This window comes from Schistocerca gregaria, chromosome X (assembly GCF_023897955.1).
Source record: "Schistocerca gregaria isolate iqSchGreg1 chromosome X, iqSchGreg1.2, whole genome shotgun sequence".
NCBI lineage: Eukaryota > Metazoa > Arthropoda > Insecta > Orthoptera > Acrididae > Schistocerca > Schistocerca gregaria.
Window position 1 is genome coordinate 815601507 of NC_064931.1, and position 23226 is coordinate 815624732.

The 23226-nt window shown below is 43.5% G+C and overlaps 1 protein-coding gene across 2 annotated transcripts in view; it reads right to left on the reverse strand.

Annotated features, from left to right (window-relative positions):
- Nucleotides 1–6179, reverse strand: part of LOC126297597 (glycogen debranching enzyme) — a 181122-nt gene extending 174943 nt beyond the window's left edge. Inside the window, exon 1 of one of the 2 annotated variants that reach the window (XM_049988575.1) lies at nt 6086–6179. The gene's annotated coding sequence lies outside the window, so the exon portion shown is untranslated. Of the gene's footprint in view, nt 1–5941; nt 6043–6085 lie in introns of those variants that run through there. The other variant, XM_049988577.1, reaches the window with a different exon arrangement.
- Between the last annotated feature and the right edge of the window lie 17047 nt (nt 6180–23226).

Sequence of the window (23226 nt, forward strand, 5' to 3'; positions counted from 1 at the left end):
CATAGTCTTCTCCCTCTCAGTCCAGATGTTCTCATGGATACAGGAGAAACAAGGGCCAAAGCTTACACACCTGAGCACCTAATAGCTGGAGGACATATAGCTTTACATGATACATGTGTATCACAAACAGCTTCTCAAGTAAGAATATAACCCTTAAAATCGCAAACAAAGGTACCAGTGTTAGCTCTTTTTGTCCACAAATCTGGCAGACAAAAGGGATATCTTGGAATTCTAGGCTAGTGAACAGTTCTTCATGTTTAGTGGGACAATCCTATGGTAAATAGCTCTCTGGATCAGGTTTAGTCACTTATAGTGAGTAATCGCCTCTTATGACAGACAGGAGCAATGTGCAAGCATACTGTAATGCACAATACTTCAACAAAAAAGTTGTGAGGGTAAACATAGGAGGTAGAATAACTGAACAAGTTAAGTAAATCGTACCCGTATACATGGACATTCATGACACCACATGTATGCCAGTTTGAACATCTGTTATAAAAATGAGAGAATTAATGCTGTAAAAGCATGCAGTGTAATGTGTAAAACACCAAGGTGACAAAAGTCATGGGATACCTCCTAATATTGTGTCGGACCTCTTTTTGCGGTGTAGTGCACCATTTTGATGCAGTATGAACGCTGTTGGAAGTCCCATGCAGAAATAGTGAGCCATGCTGCCACCCTATCCATTCATAATTGCAAAAAGAGTTGTGAGTGCAGAATTTTGTGCACAAACTGATCTCACGATTATATCCCATACATGTTCAATGACATTCATGTTGGGTGATCTGAGTGGCCAAATATTTCACTCGAACTGTCCAGAATGTTCTTCAAACCAATTGCAAACAGTTGTGGCTCAATGACATGTCATATTGTCATCCATAAAAATTCCATTGTTTGGGAACATGAATTCCATGAGTGGCTGCAAATGGTCTCCCAGTATCCAAGTCTAAGCATTTCCAGTCAATGATCAGTTCAACTGGACCAGAGGACCCAGTCAATTGCATGTAAACTCAGTCCACACCATTAAGGAGCCACCTACAGCTTGCACAGAGCTTCGTTGACACCCTAGGTCCATGGCTTTGTGGGGTCTGCAACACACTCCAATCCTACCATCAGCTCTTACCAGCAAAAATTAGGACTCATCTGACCACACGATGGTTTTCCAGGTGTTTAGGGTCCAACCTTTATTGTCATAAGTCCAGGAGAGGCGCTGCAGGCAATGTTGTGCTGTTAGTAAAGGCACTCGTGTCTGCTGTCTGCTGCCATAGCCCATTAATGGCAAATTTCGCTGCACTGTCCTAACTGATACATTCGTCATATGTTCCACATTGATGTCTGTGGTTATTTCATGCACTGTTGCTTGTCTATTAGCACTGACAACTACAGAACCACCACTGCACTCGGTTGTTAAGTGAATGCCCTAGGCCACTGTGAAGCCTGTGATGAGAGGTAATGTCAGAAATTTGGTATTCTTGGCACACTCTTGACACTGTGGATCTCAGACTATTGAATTTGCTAACAAATTACAAAATGAAATGTCCTATGCATGTAGCTACAACTACCATTCTGTGTTCAAAGTCTGTTAATTCTTGTTGCACAGAAATAATCATGTTGGAAACCTTTTCACATGAATCACTCGAGTACAAATAACAGCTTCCCCAACATGTTGCCCATTTATAACCTGTGTGCATGATACTTCCACTCTCTGTGTATGTGCATATCGCTACCCCATGACTTTTGTCACTTCAGCATAAATTCTCTATTGTACATTTCCCAATAATTTTGGAATATAAGTTAATACTCTCTTTCAGTGTTTGCCTGAAATTTGTACGCATTCTGTACACATATTTGATAATGTTTGCCCATACATTCAATTAGTTCTTCACTAACCCCTTTCATTTCTCTGTACTCCACAGCAAACTACTTTCAACTCATTCCGGCAATCAAGGGAAAATGCTAGAGAGAACATATCTACTAGTATTGGGGTCTATCAGCAGAAGAGCATAGCTATGACAACATATTATGGGTGCACCTATATATGTAACTTTGATCATGTCTAGAGAGGGCACATGCAGCGGAAAAAATGCTGATACTGCTGGCTAATCACACGAACTTCCATAGCACACAAATACAAGGACACCCAGCAGCAGTCTTGCTCTCAGTTGCAGTTATCAATTTTGTCTCTACAAGTACACTGCCAGTGTCATTAATGTTTACCTGGATCGACTTAGTCTTTTGTTGGAAAGTGCTTCAGCTGATAAACATGTAGTTTCCACCACCCCATGACTTACATGGAACTGTGCTCATTATTACAATTTCCACATGTGTGCAGTGTTATGTAGTAGTGCACAGATTTATGTAAGTTTTGATGAGAAACTACTGCTTATATTATTTCTATCAAGAACTATTATCATTTGGTTTTGTGAACTAACAGAAAATTTTTGTGTGTTGTCACAGAAAGTTTATTTGTGTTCACTAATGTAGGTGGACCTAAAGTGAAGGTTACAGTACATCGTATGGGTACTTGACATAACTTATGAGTGCTGAAAGCTTAAGCAGTTTCCTCTAATTTCCAAATGCCTAACCACCATTCAGCTCCTCAGTCGAAAGGTAAACAGATGCAATGTCTTATCAACAACTGCTTATCTTCTGTTTAATACTTGCCAGTACCATAATTTTATTAAGTTTATCATGACAACTTTTGTCATTAATAAATACACAATTTTTTTTTTTTTTTTTTTTTTTTTTTTTTGCACACTAACTAATCCCTTCTCATTCCTGACAACTGTTGTAACAGTTTCCTTTCAGCATTACTGCAGAAGCAATTGTTTTAGCATTTATAGACAATTCTGAATGCAGAATTGCACACGTATGACAATTGCCACAACATAACAACTTCATGGCCCAAAGCCAATGGGTGGTATCAAAGGCTCACATGCTGTAAACCAAACTCACATTTTAAATAAAAAAGTATTTATAAGGTGTATACTAGATTGAACCTTTACGTCAAGGCGTGCACACACTAGCCCAACAAAGGCAAATGAAAGACAGCTAGTGGATTTGGCCAAAGCTGGTTGCCACTGCATTGGCATTCGACCTGTCATACGCACCAAACCAAAGGGTTCGGACCTGCACATTCGGCCATGTGGAATCGCAATTGGTTCTGGTAGCTTGGCGAGGTTCCTCCCATTTCGTTATTGTTATAAAGTAGTGTTTTAATAACAGTTTGACCAACAAATACTATGAGCAAAGAAGAGGATTCAACAGTTGTTGCATGTGCAGCATTTATTTTACTGCAAGAAGTTGATCATAAGAAAAAGACGAAACGAGGCTAGCGGATGATCTCTCTTTTAAAAAGTAGGGAGCGGTGTGGTGGGAAAAAACTGTCTGACCTTAATGCTAAATTTTAATATGGGTTATTTCATAACTTTTTGTGAATGACAGCCATAAATTTTGAACCTTTGTTGCTTAATGTAGACCCCTAACACATTTCCAAAGACGACTCCTCTTTTGAGAGAGCTGTACCTGCAGCACAAATATATCCATAATGATTCCATTTCTTTTACACACCATGCACATTATTTTCTAACAGCTCATTTATTTCCCTCCAAGCGCCTAATCTTTTCAATTTGTTTTTACAGTCCCAATTCATGGGATCCCCTAAACATTCTCGTTTATGGAAACACTATCAGCTTTAATGCTGTCTCCATATTCCACTCAGTACTTTTAAACACAATAAATAAATACCCATTCAACAGACATCCACATCCCGAATTGCTACTGAAACAATGAACATTCAATCCGGCATCCACATCAGGAGGTTGCCTGGATCCCAAGCCCAACTCAATGCCAATGTTTTCATGTTACTGCCAGCAGTCCGAACCACAAACCAGCACAAATGCTTTGTTAGTTAAGATTTGCTGCCAGACACACTAAGCACATTTCGGCCAATGGCGCAGTTGGTTTCCACTCGTTGGCCTTTGTTGTTTTAGTGTGTACCCGCATTCACACAATGGCATCAGATGAATCATTTCATCTTTAAATACGGTGGAAATATCGCAATAAAATAAACCATGAGCCATGTGCTTTTGTCTTCATAGAACACAGCAGGAAGTTTTAAGTCAAGGTTGCCTCAGATAGTGTATCAACCTTTAATATATACAACACATATCAAAAATTTCCCTTTAGGGATTCAATTCTATCATCTTAATCACTTCCTGAATGCTTCATAGCTTTCTAAGTTACACTTCTACACCCCCTTAAACACGGAACACTGCAAGTTTGTATGTATAAGCCACACAAGTCATCTTCCTGCCACACTGTAACCAACATCAGACATTGTGTTCAGATGACAAACGCAAATCTTTAATGGAATGATGAAAAAAAAAGTTTAGCCGACTAAGCAATTAATCATAAACTATCTAAAGGAATTTACAGTTTTTTAATTATATTATTAATCAGATTTCTATTTAATATGCTGTTGACATTTGTGTCATTAGTGGTTCTGTAGAAGTATAGATGAGAGTAGAGTGGGAATTAGCCACCATTTTTTTTTTTTTCAGGAATCAACCTGTTATTTGCTTAAAGTAATTTGAGGAATTATATAAAAATACCTCTTAGCTTCTCATCTTCTACTGGAGACTGATTATTAGTATACATATGGAATGAAGGAATATTCAGGGTTAATACACCATCTATGATGAGATCATTAGAGATGGACCACAAGGTCGAACTGGAGAGGGAAATCGGCTGCCCCCTTTCAAAGGAACTGTTCCAGCATTTCCTTTAAATGGTTTAGGGAAATCACAGAAAATGTACATCTTGATGGTCTGTCCAATGAGTCAGACGTGCACTAACTTGCTTGCTCATACAGAATGATGCTAACAAAATTCACCCCACACCCATTTCTAAGACCAGGGAAAAAGTAGGACAGTTACTTGAACAAACCTCAAATTTGTGTCCTGATGTTAATGTTTTCAAGAAAAGTGCAAAAACTATAGGATAGACAGACAGCCATAGCCACTTTATTCATATAAATAGCACGATCAGAAATGCTGCATGTAGGCCTATGTTGTTGGTACGGCAGGAAAGAAACCAAACTGCAAGTTCCCAGTATTTAATCAAAATCTTAGCAGTGCAGCACATAACATACTGTTTATGAAGGGCTTCACGGTATTATGAACCTATTACCTTAATCCAATCTAGATGGCTGTTGTACTTGAATCTGTCTCACTCATAGAAAATATTTTAAGCTACAGCACGCTCCATGTATGTTGGAAAACAACACAGTGTGCCTAGTAACAATAGTTTCATATTATTTAAATTTTCTGAAGGCAGAAAAGATGGATGCTGAAGTCTGAGGGTCCATGACAAAGTCTGTCCACACATTAAACTTCACAACTCTGAAAAGGTATCCATATAGAACATAATTCCTTGACAGTGGCATCTAACATTCCATAACTTCTAATACTGATTGACAAAATTCTTTTCAAATTGTTTACAGGCCAAAACTCGGATGAACAGAACAAAAAGTGAGTGACCTACCAGGTTATTTTCACACCATTCACTGCAGTGCATACAGTGGTACACTATAAACAATATCACAATGACAAAATAACAGAAGAAATGCCATGATCTACTAAATCACTAAATGCCACTGCCACTAATGTCAAGGAACCCATGCAAAGCAACTGCAAATATCTCAAATCTCAAGCATCAGACGGAGAGTGAATATGAAGTGCAAAATAAATCAGTGAAAGCCACGTTATTCATTCACATGCCACATTTCACATTACTCAAATTCAGGTCTAAAAATCTCAGTCCCAAAGGAAAAATTAGCCCACACCGTAAATATTGGTTTGTTTGTTACAGAGCCTCCTGCGACAATGCAATTCGCGGCACTTCATGCCAAATATATGTTAAATTGAAGACTGTTACGCACTTAAATAAGTGGGGCGGAATCACTGTATTGCAGCTTTCGTGCAATCGTCCAATATGCGATAAACTCCGAATAAGTGAAATACAGTTCCAGAAACAAAACACAACCCAAAAATTCAAGTAAAATTAGCGGATGACACTACAGTACCGTATTTATTTAGATGTCCACCTGACACAACACTTTGTGTTTACGGTCGCAACATTGCTTGTTTCTGTGTGCCAGGGGACAAACAAGGTTAAACTTCGTGCTCTTGTCAGAATTATCGATACATTAAGATATACACATAAAAGTCGACCTATCTATCGATCTCACAGCATTCTCTCCAGGGGAGGCGACGACGTTGGGATCATAGATGTCTATGTACACCCTCTGTTGATGCAACATAATGTGCAAGACATACGATACACTACTCTGGTAACACCGAGAAAATCACAAAAAAAGTTTTATGTGCCGCATGGATATCTGCGTAGATACTCGATGTTGGAGTTCATAGTGGTCGAGTGGGCGTTGGCCGTGAGCGAAGGATCGGCGAGGACGTGTGCTTGCCGTCCCGCCGGTCTAGTGGCGTACTCGAGTTTCTTTACTTCCTGCGAGCGCTAGTCGTATACTACAAGCTCACTGCAGTAACATGGTGAACAGGCTGGACAGTGAAGGGGGAGGCGTGTTTACAGCGATAAGAAGTGCAATAGTATCAAATGGTTCAAATGTCTCTGAGCACTATGGGACTTAACATCTTAGGCCATCAGTCCCCTAGAACTTAGAACTACTTAAACCTAACTAACCTAAGGACATCACAAACATCCATGCCCGAGGCACGATTCGAACCTGCGATCGTAGCAGTCCCGCGGTTTCGGACTGCAGCTCCAAGAGCCGCGCGGCCACCGCGGCTGGCTGCAATAGTATCGAAGGAAATTGACGGAGATCCGAATTCTGAAATGATCTGGGTGAAGGCTCAGACATGGTAATTGGATGTCTCTATAGGCCCCCGGGCTCAGCAGCTGTTGTGGCTGAGCACCTGAAGAATAATTTGGAAAATATTTCGAGTAGATTTCCCCACCATGTTATAGTTCTGGGTGGAGATTTTAATTTGCCGGATATAGACTGGGAGACTCAAACGTTCATAACGGGTGGCAGGGGCAAAGAATCCAGTGAAATTTTTTTAAGTGCATTATCTGAAAACTACCTTGAGCAGTTAAACAGAGAAACGACTCGTGGCGATAACATATTAGACCTTCTGGTGACAAAGAGACCCGAACTATTTGAATCAGTTAATGCAGTACAGGGAATCAGCGATCATAAAGCGGTTACTGCATCGATGATTTCAGCCGTAAATAGAAATATTAAAAAAAGTAGGAAGATTTTTCTGTTTAGCAAAAGTGACAAAAAGCAGATTACAAAGTACCTGATGGCTCAACACAAAAGTTTTGTCTCAAGTACAGATAGTGTTGAGGATCAGTGGACAAAGTTCAAAACCATCGTACAATATGAGTTAGATGAGTATGTGGCAAGCAAGAACGTAAGAGATGGAAAAGAGCCACCGAGTTAGAAAAAAACTGCTGCAGAAGAAAAGGGAACTTCACAGCAAACATAAACATAGCTAAAGCCTTGCAGACAAACAAAAAAAGCGAAATTTAGTGTGAGGAGGACTATGCGAGAGGCGTTCAATGAATTCGAAAGTAAAGTTCTATGTACTGACTTGGCAGAAAATCCTAAGAAATTTTGGTCCTATGTCAAAGCGGTAGGTGGATCAAAACAAAATGACCAGACACTCTGTGACCAAAATGGTACTGAAACAGAGGATGAAAGACTAAAGGTCGAAATACTAAATGTATTTTTCCAAAGCTCTTTCACAGAGGAAGACTGCAGTGTGGTTCCATCTCTAGATTGTCGCACAGATGACAAAATGGTAGATATCGAAATAGATGAAGGAGGGATAGAAAAACAATTAAAATCGCTCAAAAGAGGAAAGGCCGCTGGAACTGATGGGATACCAGTTCGATTCTCCACAGAGTACGCGAAGCACTTGCCCCAATTCTTGCAGCGGTGTACCGTAGGTCTCTAGAAGAGCTTAGGTTTCCAAAGGATTAGAAAAGGGCACAGGTCATCCCCGTTTTCAAGAAGGGACGTCGAACAGATGCGCAGAACTATATCTCTAACGTCGATCATTTGTAGAATTTTGGAACACGTATTATGTTCGGGTATAATGACTTTTCTGGAGACTAGAAATCTAGTCTGTAGGAATCAGCATGGGTTTCGAAAAAGACGGTCGTGTGAAACCCAGCTCGCGCTATTCGTCCACGAGACTCAGAGGGCCATAGACACGGGTTCACAGGTAGATGCTGTGTTTCTTGACTTCCGCAAGGCGTTTGACACAGTTCCCCACAGTCGTTTAATGAACAAAGTAAGAGCATACGGACTATCAGACCAATTGTGTGATTGGATTGAAGAGTTCCTAGATCACAGAACGCAGCATGTCATTCTCAATGGAGAGAAGTCTTCCGAATTAACAGTGATTTCAGGTGTGCCGCAGAGGAGTGTCATAGGACCGTTACTATTCACAATATACATAAATGACCTTGTGGATGACATCGGAAGTTCACTGAGGCTTTTTGCAGATGATGCTGTGGTGTATCAAGAGGTTGCAACAATGGAAAATTGTACTGAAATGCAGGAGGATCTGCAGCGAACGTACGCATGGTGCAGGGAATGGCAATTGAATCTCAATGTAGACAAGTGTAATGTGCTGCGAATACATAGAAAGATGGATCCCTTATCATTTAGCTACAAAATAGCAGGTCAGCAACTGGAAGCAGTTAATTCCATAAATTATCTGAGTGTACGCATTAGGAGTGATTTAAAATGGAATGATCATATAAAGTTGATCGTCGGTAAAGCAGATGCCAGACTGAGATTCATTGGAAGAATCCTAAGGAAATGCAATTCAAAAACAAAGGAACTAGGTCACAGTACGCTTGTTGGCCCACTGCTTGAATACTGCTCAGCAGTGTGGGATCCGTACCAGACAGGGTTGATTGAAGAGATAGAGAAGATCCAACGGAGAGCAACGCGCTTCGTTACAGGATCATTTAGTAATCGCGAAAGCGTTATGGAGATGATAGATAAACTCCAGTGGAAGACTCTGCAGGAGAGACGCTCAGTAGCTCGGTACGGGCTTTTGTTAAAGTTTCGAGAACATACCTTCACCGAAGAGTCAAGCAGTATATTGCTCCCTCCTACGTATATCTCGTGAAGAGACCATGAGGATAAAATGAGAGAGTTTAGAGCCCACACAGAAGCATACTGACAATCCTTCTTTCCACGAACAATACGAGACTGGAATAGAAGGGAGAACCGATAGAGGTACTCAAGGTACCCTCCGCCACACACCGTCAGGTGGCTTGCGGAGTATGGATGTAGATGTAGACGTAGATTATGTTTCAAGCCGAATATCCGAGGCTTTTTGCGTGATGAACTACGTCTAGATCCACAGGAGAAGATTGGTATTCACTTTTCGATCACGGCCAGTGCAGTCAATGTGAAGATGATTAACGAAGAAGAGTGGACGAAAGTGGTTAAGGAGCGCTGCCGGCACACCGAAGTTTAGGCACTCAGATGGATATATCAGCACTGTTAACGTTGAACACTCAAGCCTAGGCATGAAGATCCTTCTGGTATTTGAGCTACCTTTTGAGGTACTCGCTGAGTCCGTTATCTCCGCTCTTAAACCGTACGGGACTCTCATTAGCCAAGTGGCTGAGAAGTGACAGACTTTTACAACATCTCCCATACTCAACGTAGTAAGACAGCTCAAGATCGAACTGACGAAGTATGTTCCTTCATACTCAAACATTGCCGTTTGTCGTGCAGTTGTCATATATGATGGACAACCACAAACATACTCAGGTTGTGGACAGGAAGGTCGCGTTCGTTCTGATTGTCTGCAGTGGGGGATCACCCAGATCCCATCACGAGAAGCGGTACAACATGTTCCTCCATCGATTTTACTAATTACTTATACACAAGTGACGGCACCTACGACGTCTGCCGCACAAGTGGTGGCACCCGTGACGTCTGATGGTGACGATCGGGATATGTTACTACTGCAGACAAATGGACACGTTATTGATGAGGCACATACCTTCTGCTCTATGCAGACGGAGTCGCTAGGTAAACGCGAAAAGCAAGTGTCACCGCACAACGAGCGCATGGATGTTGATCCACAAGTCGTGCCTACCCAAGCTTTTCTCTTCTAAAGCGCAGAGGAGTTGGATCTACTTTCACATTCTGGCACAGAAACACACGTCTGGAAGAAGCGTTCGCCTCACAAGCACAAGAAACGTCGACGGACGCCGTCTGACGACTGTCTCTTGTGGACAGATACAAACGATCGTACTGATTTCGACAGTATCGTGGACGGCCCTGCTCCGGAGGCGTCGACCGGCACTGCTCCCTTTTTAGGAACTGAGACGATGGACTTTCCTTCTCCTGGACACCCGTTTGGAGATGAAGGGGACGATGGAACACCGTCGCAACCGTGAGGAATCACAACAAGGGCCTCTATGGTAGCCAATGAACCACACCGACAGCCTCTCTCCAGCAACTTGTGGGCAGATAGCGTGGAAGACGACTCTTTGGCGGACTCATCACATACAGAAAGTGGGAGTTACACAGTCCTCCCCATCTCCTATGGACAGCATGATAACAGAAGCGACAGGGTGGCGTGGGGGTGACCAAACCTGCCGCCACTGCATACACTAGCGGCCGGAGTGGTCGTGCGGCTCTAGGCGCTGCAGTCAGGAGCTGGGCGACCGCTACGGTCGCCGGTTCGAATCCTGCCTCGGGCATGGATGTGTGTGATGTCCTTAAGTTAGTTAGGTTTAATTAGTTCTAAGTTCTAGGCGACTAATGACCTGAGAAGTTAAGTCGCATAGTGCTCAGAGCCACTGCATACACTGATGACTGCCGCCGCCTACAAGGGTGAAAAACAGTCATATCGATTCGCGACAATTAACATCAATACCATCTGGTTGCGAGCGATGCTGTCTACATCTACATCTACATCCATACTCCGCAAGCCACGTGACGGTGTGTGGGTACCTTGAGTAACTCTATCAGTTCTCCGTCCTATTCCAGTCTCGTATTGTTCGTGGGAAGAAAGACTGTGGGGAACTGTATCGAACGCCTTGCGGAAGTCAAGAAACACGGCATCTACCAGGGAACCCGTGTCTATGGGTCTCTGAGTCTCGTGGACCAATAGCTCGAGCTGGGTTTCACACGATCGTCTTTTTCGAAACCCATGCTGATTCCTACAGAGTAGATTTCTAGTCTCCAGAAAAGTCATTATACTCGAACATAATATGTGTTCCAAAATTCTACAACTGATCGACGTTAGAGATATAGTTCTGCGCATCTGTTCGACGTCCCTTCTTGAAAACGGGGATGACCTGTGCCCTTTTCTAATCCTTTGGAACGCTAAGCTCTTCTAGAGATCTACGGTACACCACTGCAAGAATGGGGGCAAGTGCTTCGCGTACTCTGTGTAAAATCGAACTGGTATCCCATCAGTTCCAGCGGCCTTTCCTCTTTTGAGCGATTTTAATTGTTTTTCTATCCCTCCTTCATCTATTTCGATATTACCATTTTGTCACCTGTGCGACTATCTAGAGAAGGAACCACACTGCAGCCTTCCTCTGTGAAAGAGCTTTGGAAAAATACATTTAGTATTTCGGCCTTTAGTCTTTCATCCTCTGTTCCAGTACCATTTTGGTCACAGAGTGTCTGGTCATTTTGTTTTGATCCACCTACCGCCTTGACACAAGACCAAAATTTCTTAGGAGTTTCTGCCAAGTCAGTACATAGAACTTTTCTATCGAATTCACTGAACGCCTCTTGCATAGCCCCCCCCCCCTCACACTACATTTCGCTTCGCGTAATTTTTGTTTGTTTGCAGGGCTCTGGCTATGTTTATGTTTGCTGTGAAGTTCCCTTTTCTTCCACAGCAGTTTTCTAACTCGGTTGTTGTCCTACGGTGGCTCTTTTCCATCTCTGACGATCTTGATTGGCACAGACTCGTCTAATGCATATTGCACGATGGTTTTGAGCTTTGTCCACGGATCCCCAACTCTATCTGTACTTGAGACAAAACTTTTGTGTTGAGCCGGCAAGTCCTCTGAAATCTACTTTTTTTCACGTCTGCTAAAGAGAAAAATCTTCCTAACTTTTTTTTAATATTTCTATTTACAGCTGAAATCATCGATGCAGTAACTTCTTTGTGATTAGAATGAGATTTTCATTCTGCAGCGGAGTGTGCGCTGATATGAAACTTCCTGGCAGATTAAAACTGTGTGCCCGACCGTGACTCGAACTCGGGACCTTTGCCTTTCGCGGGCACGTGCTCTACCATCTGAGCTACCGAAGCACGACTCACGCCCGGTACTCACAGCTTTACTTCTGCCAGTAGAGCATGTGCCCGCGAAAGGCAAAGGTCCCGAGTTCGAGTCACAGTCGGGCACACAGTTTTAATCTGCCAGGAAGTTTCATATTTTGCTTTGTGATTGCTGATTCTCTGTTGTGTGTTAACTGTTTCAAGTAGTACGGGTCTTATTGTCACCAGAAGGTCTAATATGTTATTGCCACGAGTCGGTTCTCTGTTTAACTACTCAAGGTAGTTTTCAGATAATGCACTTAAGAAAATTTCACTGGATTCTTTGTCCCTGCCACCTGTTATAAACATTTGAGTCTCCCAGTCTATATCCGGCAAATTAAAATCTCCACCCAGAACTATAACATGGTGAGGAAATCTACTCGAAATATTTTCCAAATTATTCTTCAGGTGCTCTGCCACAACAGCTGCTGAGCCAGGGGGTCTATAGAGACATCTCATTACCATGTTAGAGCCTGCTTTAACCGTGACCTTCGCCCAAATTATTTCAAATTTCGGATCTCCGTCACTGTTAGGCGACACTCTTTATGCAGCCGACACTGATGTGGCTTTATTGCAGGAGGTATACGTTCTTGGCTTCCAGGACATTCCCCGATACACGACATGCATATCACATGCGTCGGATACGGGCAGTGGCCTCACAGTACTTCTCAAAGAAGGGTTAATAGCCACTGATATACGTTACCTACTGAATGTTAGAGGCACGGCGCTTATAGTGAGTCCAAGGGATACACCTCATCACTGTTTATGCACCATCTGGTACGAGAAAGAGGCCTGAATGTTCGCTATTCTTCACTGAGGAATTAACACAATTATGCCAAGACAGGACAGATGATATGGTGATCAGCGGCGATTTTAATTGTACACAATCTCCCAAGGACCAATTTCCTCAACATTCACCATGCCCAGACCTCAGCGGTGTCATTCGTAAGCTCGGTTTTGTAGACACTTGGGACATCATCTATGCTGATAGACCGGGTCTCACACACTTTACAGAACATTCGTCTAACAGAATTGATAGTACATATACCTCCTGCTGTCTCAGGAATGCGATCACGGCAGCTGAGTTGCGGCCAGCAGCATGTACTGACCACACCGCTTACATCTGTACCATCGTGCTTCAACACCAACAAGTGTGGAACAGCTGCAGCCTGTGGAAATTTAACACTGCCCTACTGGCCTCACCAGAATGTCAAGCATCAGTGGGAGACACGTGGAGACTGTGCCTACGGCAATGATGAGCATATACATCTGCTTTACTGTGGTGGCTGGACTGTGCCAAGCTGAGCCTTCGACGTATCTTTAAGACTTTTACCAGGGAAGTCACAGTATCGATGCCCAGCGCTACAGAGTTCTACTATGCCATCGTTAGGCTGTGGTCTGTTATGCCTCAATCAACGGACCGCTAGATGACTGTCAACTGAGCAAAAGCAAAGATTTTTAAGTTGATGCATCATCACCTGGAAGGGACTATCATTTATACACGATAAACTGTTGAAATCCCCGACAAACGGCCCTCCATGTATCATATAGCCATGGAAATAAAGTGCAGACACAGGAAGTTAATCCATGAGGTGATGACAGAAGATGGTGTACGTCATATTATGCAAAGAGACATAAGCAATGCTTTACCCATTATTGTCACCTTACATGGAGAAGCGTTCTGATCCAGGGATCATCACTACTGTCCTGGTTTGATACACGCAACGGTTACTCCAGAACTACAACAGGAACTGCTAGAACTGGTGACTGAAGAAGAGGTGTTGGATGCCATAGGAAAAGGGGCACCTAGCAACTCACAACGACCAGATCGATTACCTGTGGAGTTTTATAGGACATTCAGAGACTATTGGTGCCGTACTGGACTACTATATGTCAAGAGCTCATGACACCAGAGGTGCAACTTCCAGCTGCATTTGCGAAAGGTATCATCATTTCGGGCGTATTATAGTATTTGGCAGTTGTAGCATCGCGCTTTAGTGTTTACTTCGTAGATTCTTATTTAAATTGCGTGTGAGTTTCGTATAGGAGGTGCAATTTCGAGTTCTAGTTACTGTAATCGTAAATTCAGCAGATTGTAGCGCAGTCGTTAGGCATTTGTACAGGTTAGTTGATACATTCTTTGCGTGTTCCGCTTGCGTTATCTAGGCACGGACTCGTGTTTCGGTAACTGTTGTTAAACATCGATTAGAATGGAAAGGGACTGCGATTGCTGTGTTCGGATGAGGGCTGACTTGGCATCCCTTCGCTCACAGCTGCAATCGGCGCTGACTTCGGTCGCGCAGCTTGAGGCTGTTGCCAATGGGCACCACTGTGGGGAGCCGGACTCAGGTATCACGGGGATGTCAACCTCGTCCCGTCTGTCCCCAGATCGGTCTGCCGCTGTGGTTGCCCCGGTTGCTGCCCGCAGTGGGGCTGAGCCCTCGCCTGTGGTTGATTGGGAGGTCGTTCCAAGGCGTGGCAGGCAGCGAAAGGCGTCCCCGGAGGCTGATCAGAAAGCCTCCCCGGTGCGTCTGACAAACCGGTTTCAGGCACTGTCTCTGGCTGAGCCAGATGCAGCTGCCTGCCCTGTTTCAGAGGATCATTCTCAGCCTTGAAGGTCCGGGCAATCGCAGAGGGTGGGCTTACTGGTAATTGGGAGCTCCAATGTTAGGCGCGTAATGGGGCCCCTTAGGGATACGGCGGCTAAGGAGGGGAAGAAATCCAGTGTGCACTCCGTGTGCATTCCGGGAGGAGTCATTCCTGATGTGGAAAGGGTCCTTCCGGATGCCATGAAGAGCACAGGGTGCAGCCAGCTGCAGGTGGTGGCACATGTCGGCACTAATGACGTGTGTCGCTTTGGATCTGAGGAAATTCTCTCTGGATTCCAGCGGCTATCTGATCTGGTGAAGGCTGCCGGTCTTGCTTACGAGATGAAGGCAGAGCTCACCATCTGCAGCATCGTTGACAGAACCGACTGTGGACCTTTGGTGCAGAGCCGGGTGGAGGGTCTGAATCAGAGGCTCAGACGGTTTTGCGACCGTATTGGCTGCAGATTCCTTGACTTGCGCCATAGGGTGGTGGGGTTTCGGGTTCCGCTGAATAGGTCAGGAGTTCACTACACTCAGCTGGCGGCTACACGGGTAGCGGAGGCTGTGTGACGTGGACTGGGCGGTTTTTTAGGTTAGAAGGCCTCGGGAAAGTGCGGGATGGGCTGCAATGTCAAAGGGTGCTTGGCAATTACAGGACGTGCTTGGATCAAGGAACAGTCGGAATTATAGTTGTAAATTGTTGTAGTTGCGCTGGAAAAGTCCCTGAGCTTCAAGCGCTAATAGAAAGCACAGAAGCTGATATCGTTATAGGTACAGAAAGCTGGCTAAAGCCTGAAATAAGTTCTGCGGAAATTTTTACGAAGTCTCAGACGGTGTTCAGGAAAGATAGATTAGGCAGAATTAGTGGTGGAGTGTTTGTGTCTGTCAGTAGTGGTTTATCTTGTAGTGAAGTCGAAGTAGATACTCCGTGCGAATTGGTGTGGGTGGAGGTTATACTTAACAGCCGAATTAAGTTAATAATTGGCTCCTTCTACCGACCCCCAGACTCCGATGATACAGTTGCGGAACAGTTCAGAGAAAGTTTGAGTCTCGTAACAAATAAATACCCCACTCATACGGTTATAGTTGGTGGGGACTTCAACCTACCCTCGGTATGTTGGCAAAAATACTTGTTCAAAACCGGTGGTAGGCAGAAAACGTCTTCCGAGATTGTCCTAAATGCATTCTCCGAAAATTATTTCGAGCAGTTAGTCCACGAGCCCACGCGAATTGTAAATGGTTGCGAAAACACACTTGACCTCTTGGCCACAAACAATCCAGAGCTGATAGAGAGTATCATGACTGATACAGGGATTAGTGATCACAAGGTCATTGTAGCTAGGCTCAATACCATTTCTTCCAAATCCATCAGAAACAAACGCAAAATAATTTTATTTAAAAAAGCGGATAAAGTGCCACTAGAAGCCTTCCTAAAAGACAATTTCCATTCCTTCCGAACTGACTATGCGAATGTAGACGAGATGTGGCTCAAATTCAAAGATATAGTAGCAACAGCAATTGAGATATTCATACCTCATAAATTGGTAAGAGATGGAACGGATCCCACGTGGTACACAAAAAAGGTCCGAACGCTGTTGCAGAGGCAACGGAAAAAGCATGCGAAGTTCAGAAGAACGCGAAATACCGAAGATGGGCTAAAATTTACAGACGCGCGAAATTTGGCACGTACTTCGATGCGAGATGCCTTTAATAGGTTCCACAACGAAACATTGTCTCGAAATTTGGTAGAAAATCCGAAGAAATTCTGGTCGTATGTAAAGTACACAAGCGGCAAGACGCAGTCAATACCTTCGCTGCGCAGTGCCGATGGTACTGTTATCGACGACTGTGCCGCTAAAGCGGAGTTATTGAACGCAGTTTTCCGAAATTCCTTCACCAGGGAAGACGAATGGAATATTCCAGAATTTGAAACACGAACAGCTGCTAGCATGAGTTTCTTAGAAGTAGATACCTTAGGGGTTGCGAAGCAACTCAAATCGCTTGATACGGGTAAGTCTTCAGGTCCAGATTGTATACCGATTAGGTTCCTTTCAGATTACGCTGATACTATAGCTCCCTACTTAGCACTCATATACAACCGCTCGCTCACCGATAGATCTGTACCTACAGATTGGAAAATTGCGCAGGTCGCACCAGTGTTCAAGAAGGGTAGTAAGAGTAATCCATTTAACTACAGACCTATATCATTGACGTCGGTTTGCAGTAGGGTTTTGGAGCATATACTGTATTCAAACATTATGAATCACCTCGAAGGGAACGATCTATTGACACGTAATCAGCATGGCTTCAGAAAACATCGCTCTTGTGCAACGCAGCTAGCTCTTTATTCGCACGAAGTAATGCCCGCTATCGACAGGGGATCTCAAGTTGATTCCGTATATCTAGATTTCCGGAAAGCTTTTGACACCGTTCCTCACAAGCGACTTCTAATCAAGCTGCGGAGCTATGGGGTATCGTGTCAGTTGTGCGACTGGATTCGTGATTTCCTGTCAGGAAGGTCGCAGTTCGTAGTAATAGATGGCAAATCATCGAGTAAAACTGAAGTGATATCAGGTGTTCCCCAGGGAAGCGTACTGGGACCTCTACTGTTCCTGATCTATATAAATGACCTGGGTGACAATCTGAGCAGTTCTCTTAGACTGTTCGCAGATGATGCTGTAATTTACCGTCTAGTAAGGTCATCTGAAGACCAGTATCAGCTGCAAAGCGATTTAGAAAAGATTGCTGTATGGTGTGTCAGGTGGCAGTTGACGCTAAATAACGAAAAGTGTGAGATGATCCACATGAGTTCCAAAAGAAATCCGTTGGAATTCGATTACTCGATAAATAGTACAATTCTCAAGGCTGTCAATTCAACTAAGTACCTGGGTGTTAAAATTACGAACAACTTCAGTTGGAAGGACCACATAAATAATATTGTCGGGAAGGCGAGCCAAAGGTTGCGTTTCATTGGCAGGACACTTAGAAGATGCAACAAGTCCACTAAAGAGACAGCTTACACTACACTCGTTCGTCCTCTGTTAGAATATTGCTGCGCGGTGTGGGATCCTTACCAGGTGGGATTGACGGAGGACATCGAAAGGGTGCAAAAAAGGGCAGCTCGTTTTGTATTATCGCGTTATAGGGGAGAGAGTGTGGCAGATATGATACACGAGTTGGGATGGAAGTCATTACAGCATAGACGTTTTTCGTCGCGGCGAGACCTTTTTACGAAATTTCAGTCACCAACTTTCTCTTCCGAATGCGAAAATATTTTGTTGAGCCCAACCTACATAGGTAGGAATGATCATCAAAATAAAATAAGAGAAATCAGAGCTCGAACAGAAAGGTTTAGGTGTTCGTTTTTCCCGCTCGCTGTTCGGGAGTGGAATAGTAGAGAGATAGTATGATTGTGGTTCGATGAACCCTCTGCCAAGCACTTAAATGTGAATTGCAGAGTAGTCATGTAGATGTAGATGTAGATCCCAATCCATAAACCTAACAGAGGTTCATATATTATGGACTACCAACCATTAACTTTGTTGGACTGTGATATGATAATCTCCACACATATACTGGCAGCTCGAATCCAGTGTACAACATCTCGAGTCCTATCAGTGGGTGAGACGCAAGTATTGGGACAAGGCTGATTCGTTGACAAAGTACCATTATCCAACATGATGGCAATGACATTATCCAAGATGGCGGCGATGACGTCATCCAAGAAGGGTGATTTTGACGGGAAGTTTGAATTTAGCAGGAAAGTGCCACGCCCCTGCCCCCCCCCCCCCCGGAAAATGGCAGGAAGTTCAAATTCCAACATGATAATGCGTCACACCCTGCTTATCTCTACTAAGCAAAGAAAATGGCTGGAAAAAGGACTTGTCTTTATTATTTAACCAACTTCAAGCATTTGTCTTCTCCAGTGGGTCTGGACTCCAACTGACTTAGTTCATATCGGTGCCACCACAGGGTTCTCTCCTGAAGTCAGCTGATGACGCAAGTACTGTCACTCAAGATGGCTGCACCCAGTGTGTCCATCGCGAGCTCCAGAGCCCAACTGGCTTAGTTCATATCGGTGCCACCAGAGGACGCTCTCCTGACGTCAGATAATGACGCACATACCGGTATTCAAGATGATGGCATCCACTGTGTTCACCGTGAACTCCACAGCCCAACTGACTTAGTTCATATCGTGCCCAACAGAGGTCACTACCGTGAAGTCGTGTGATGACACAAGATCCTCTGCTCTCTCTGTCTCTTTCACGCGCGCATTATAACCAGACACACATCGCGCTACCAGCCCGCTGGCGTACGACTGCTTATGTCACACACCTTTGGCCGCCACCTCCATACACACATCAATCATAGTCTTCTGTAAATATGCTAACTAAAGTAACATCCACATCCTGATGATTTTTAAATAAAACACACTTACAACATGAGGAAACTAGAACCCATACATAGTAAAACCGAGTTGGCGTTTGAATGTGCATCCGCTACGCCATGTGATGTAATAGTAACATTGAAAATGTTTTAGACGGCGATGTGTCAGTCACGCTGGGGCGGGTATGTGCAGTTGAACGATGTGTCAACACGCTCTGTGCTATTCTGCCTTCAATGGTAAAGACACGTGGCGCCTGGAGATGCCTCGAGTAGGGTAATGGCGTGAATGCGCTTTGTAATGCTATGGCAGTATAACGGTGACTGTATACAGGCATGAAACTTACACTAGTGTTCGACGACGCCTGCTCGGGGACTGTGATGGAGCGCATGGGACCTAAGCTGCGGCTGCCTTACTTCGTGGGGGTTGTGGCACGCTCGGTCCCAAATGGACGTCTGTGAGTGCTTTGACAGCTGACTGCCAACCGTACGTGCGATCGCGTCATCATCGGTGTCTAGTGGATAGGAATTTCTCATGTGTTAAGTATGAATGGGGGTGCCGCCACCTCATGCTTGTGGAAGCCGAGCAGAGCCTGTGCGCGGTTTGACATCTGTCTGATGCATCACTTATCGCTACCTCCTGTGTACTCTTTTGGAGAGGGGGGCGGTGGACTGTGCTTGCGCGCGTTGATTGCGTTATTTGGCGAGCGGCTCTGTAGGCCGTGCTATGCGCTATTTGGACAGTTTATGAGTATTCAGTGTGTCTACACATCAGTGTGAAGAATTATTTAGGAGAAGTTTGTTATTGTGTCCTGAATTACTAGTTGATTGCGTGTCTGTGGGCTGTGCAACATGGCCCAAGGCAGGCACATCAGGGTGGATCTTTTGTATCAGTCTGACAGCTATACTCTATCATTAAATAAGTTGTTTGAAAATAAATAGAGTGCAGTCAATCCCTACTATCCCCAGCACCTGGGACCAGGCTGGGCCGTTGTGCCACCATTTTCCCTAACCACCTCGTTTATGTCAGGAAACGCACGGCAGCGTCCTCGGCTGGTGGTACTGAGTACTAGACCTCATGGACAACACACAGTTTGCTGCCATCATGGGTAACTGTACTTGCATCATCAGTTGGTGTCACAGTGGCGTCCTCTGGCGGCGACGAAATGTATTAAGGCAGTTGGGGTCTGGAGCTCGTGGTGAACCCACTAGGTGGCGCCATCTTAGATTACGAAACTTGTGTCATCACCTGAAGTCACTACAGCGTCCTCTAGTGGCATCAATATGAACTAAGTCAGTTGGGCTATGGACTCAGTGGCGAATACACTTGGTGGTGGTGGCGCCTCTAATTGTTTAAATAAAGACTGGTGTATGATTTCGAAGTTGACGATTAGCAAGCAAAGTCTATTAGAGGGATTGTTATTTAGACAATATAGGAGTTGTTTGGCTACCTGGACGTAAATGTATTGCATTATTTGTGAGTGGTTCGCATGTCTGTAGGTTGTGCAATGTGTTATTTTTGACGGTTTACAATTAGGAAGAGTGTGTGTGCAGCCTTAAACATGAGTTACGTAGGAGTAGTTTGCAGATCTGTATGCTGTGGGGCAGGTCAGAGAGTGTGTTCTGTGATACACATACTCCATCCCAAATAAATTGCTCCCAAATGCATAAATTAAACTCCTTCCTCTCTCCATCAGCCTAGTGTGGGCTGAGTCCTTTACCAGCAGCACCTAGGAAGAGGTTGCTCATTGGAGGATTAAGTTAGTGGCGGTGAGCTTTGTTTGCAACAATTTTCTTAGGTTGGTAGTGAAAGCCTAAGTGGCCATTCTTTACTACCAGAATTCAAACTTGACGCCGGTTCTTAGGAAGAGGTGGCGGTCTGGACCTTGAAAAGTAGTTTAAACTAGGTAGTTGAAAGCATAGTGAATACCTTTTCCTACCTATACAAAGTCGAATCATGTGACTAATGCAGTAACCAATAGGAGTACAACATTGTAGGGGTGTGGAGTGCTAGGTCATGATTGAAAACCGCACTGATAGTGGGAAAATGTGGAACTTCTCATTTGATCATTGGATATTGAAATTGTAAATTGAATTATTGAATATGATTAAAATTGAAGAGTATTTCACCGCAACGGTTTCTTTTAACTGTCGATTTTCTCGACGATGGCTGAGAAGTGTATCTTGATGCTTTGCCACATTACACCTCTCGCCATGTGCTTTTATTATGCGCAGTATGAATCGAATCTGAATTTCACAATTGGCGGCCTCCCCTTGTGTTGCTTCCAGTTTAACCTCTCATCAATGGACACATCTAAAAATTTTGAAAATTCTACCTTAGCTACAGACTTCTGTTCAAAGTCTATATGTATTACTGGAGTTGTGCCATTTACTGTACGGAACTGTATATACTGTGTTTTATCAAAATTTAAAGAGAGTCCGTTTGCTGAGAACCACTTAATAATTTTTATTACTATACTTGTATCATCAGCAAAAAGAATTAACTTTGCATCTTCATCAATATGGAATGGTAAGTCATTAATGTATATCAAGAACAGTAAAGGACCCAAGACTGAACCCTGTGGGACCCCGTACTTGATAACCCCCCAATTTGATTAATCAGCTGTTGTTTTAACATTACATGAACCACTTATTTCAACTTTCTGCATTCTTCCAGTTAAGTATGAATTAAACCATTTGCGCACTGCCCCGCTCAAACCATAATGATTTAGCTTATCTAAAAGAATTCCATGATTTACACAGTCAAAGGCCTTTGAGAGATCACAAAAAATACCAATGGGTGATGTCTAGTTATTCAGAGCATTTAATATCTGATCAGTGAAAGTGTATATAGCATTTTCTGTTGAAAAGCCTTTCTGAAAACCAAACTGACATTTTGTTAGTACTTTATTTTTACATATATGGGAGGCTACTCTTGAATACATTACTTTCTCAAAATTTTTTGATAGAGCTGTCAGAAGAGAGATTGGGCGATAGTTGTTGACATCCAACGTATCCCCCTTTTTATGCAATGGTTTTACAATGGCATATTTCAGTCTATCGGGGAAAACACCCTGTTCCAAAGAGGTATTACATACGTGGCTGAGAATCCTACTTATGTGTGGGGAACAAGCTTTAAGTATCTTGCTGGAAATGCCATCAATTCCGTAAGAGCTTTTACTTTTCAGTGAGTTTATTATTTTACTGATTTCAGAGCGAGAGGTTCGTGGAAATACAGTTGTTTCAAACTGCACAGGTATGGCCTCTTCTATTAGAAGCCTTGCCTCTTCTAGTGAAGATCTAGATCCTACTTTCTCCACAACATTTAAAAAATGATTATTGAAAATATTTGCAATTTCAGATTGTTTGTTAGAACACTTGTCATTCAGTTTTATGGCACTAAAGTCTTCCTGTGCTCTTGGTTGCCCTGTCTCCCTTTCAATAATATTCCAAATTACTGATCTCAGACATGATACACATGCTTCTGGACTTTTTAATAACTTTTCTTAGTACCGCACAATAGTTTTTATAATAGTGAACAATTTCGGGGTCAGTACTCCCTCTTGCTGTTAGTTACAGTTCTCTTTTATGGTTGCAAGATATTGTTATTCCTGTAGTTAGCCAAGGTTTGCATTACAGTATTTGTCTGGAAAACACCACCTCATTCAGAGGTAATGTTGTACCTCGGTTCATAAAGCGGTTATAGGTTTTAACAGGCATACTTGGGTGCACCTGTAGAACGAAGAGCGCTTGTGAGAGTAACATGCAGTAATTGTTGGGATCGGGATTTTTTTCTTTAACATGTGCTCGATTACGTCTATGACACGGTGGTATGACTCACAGGAAGAACGTAAGAGACATGCACATCGATTATTGATTTTCGGTCAGTATTA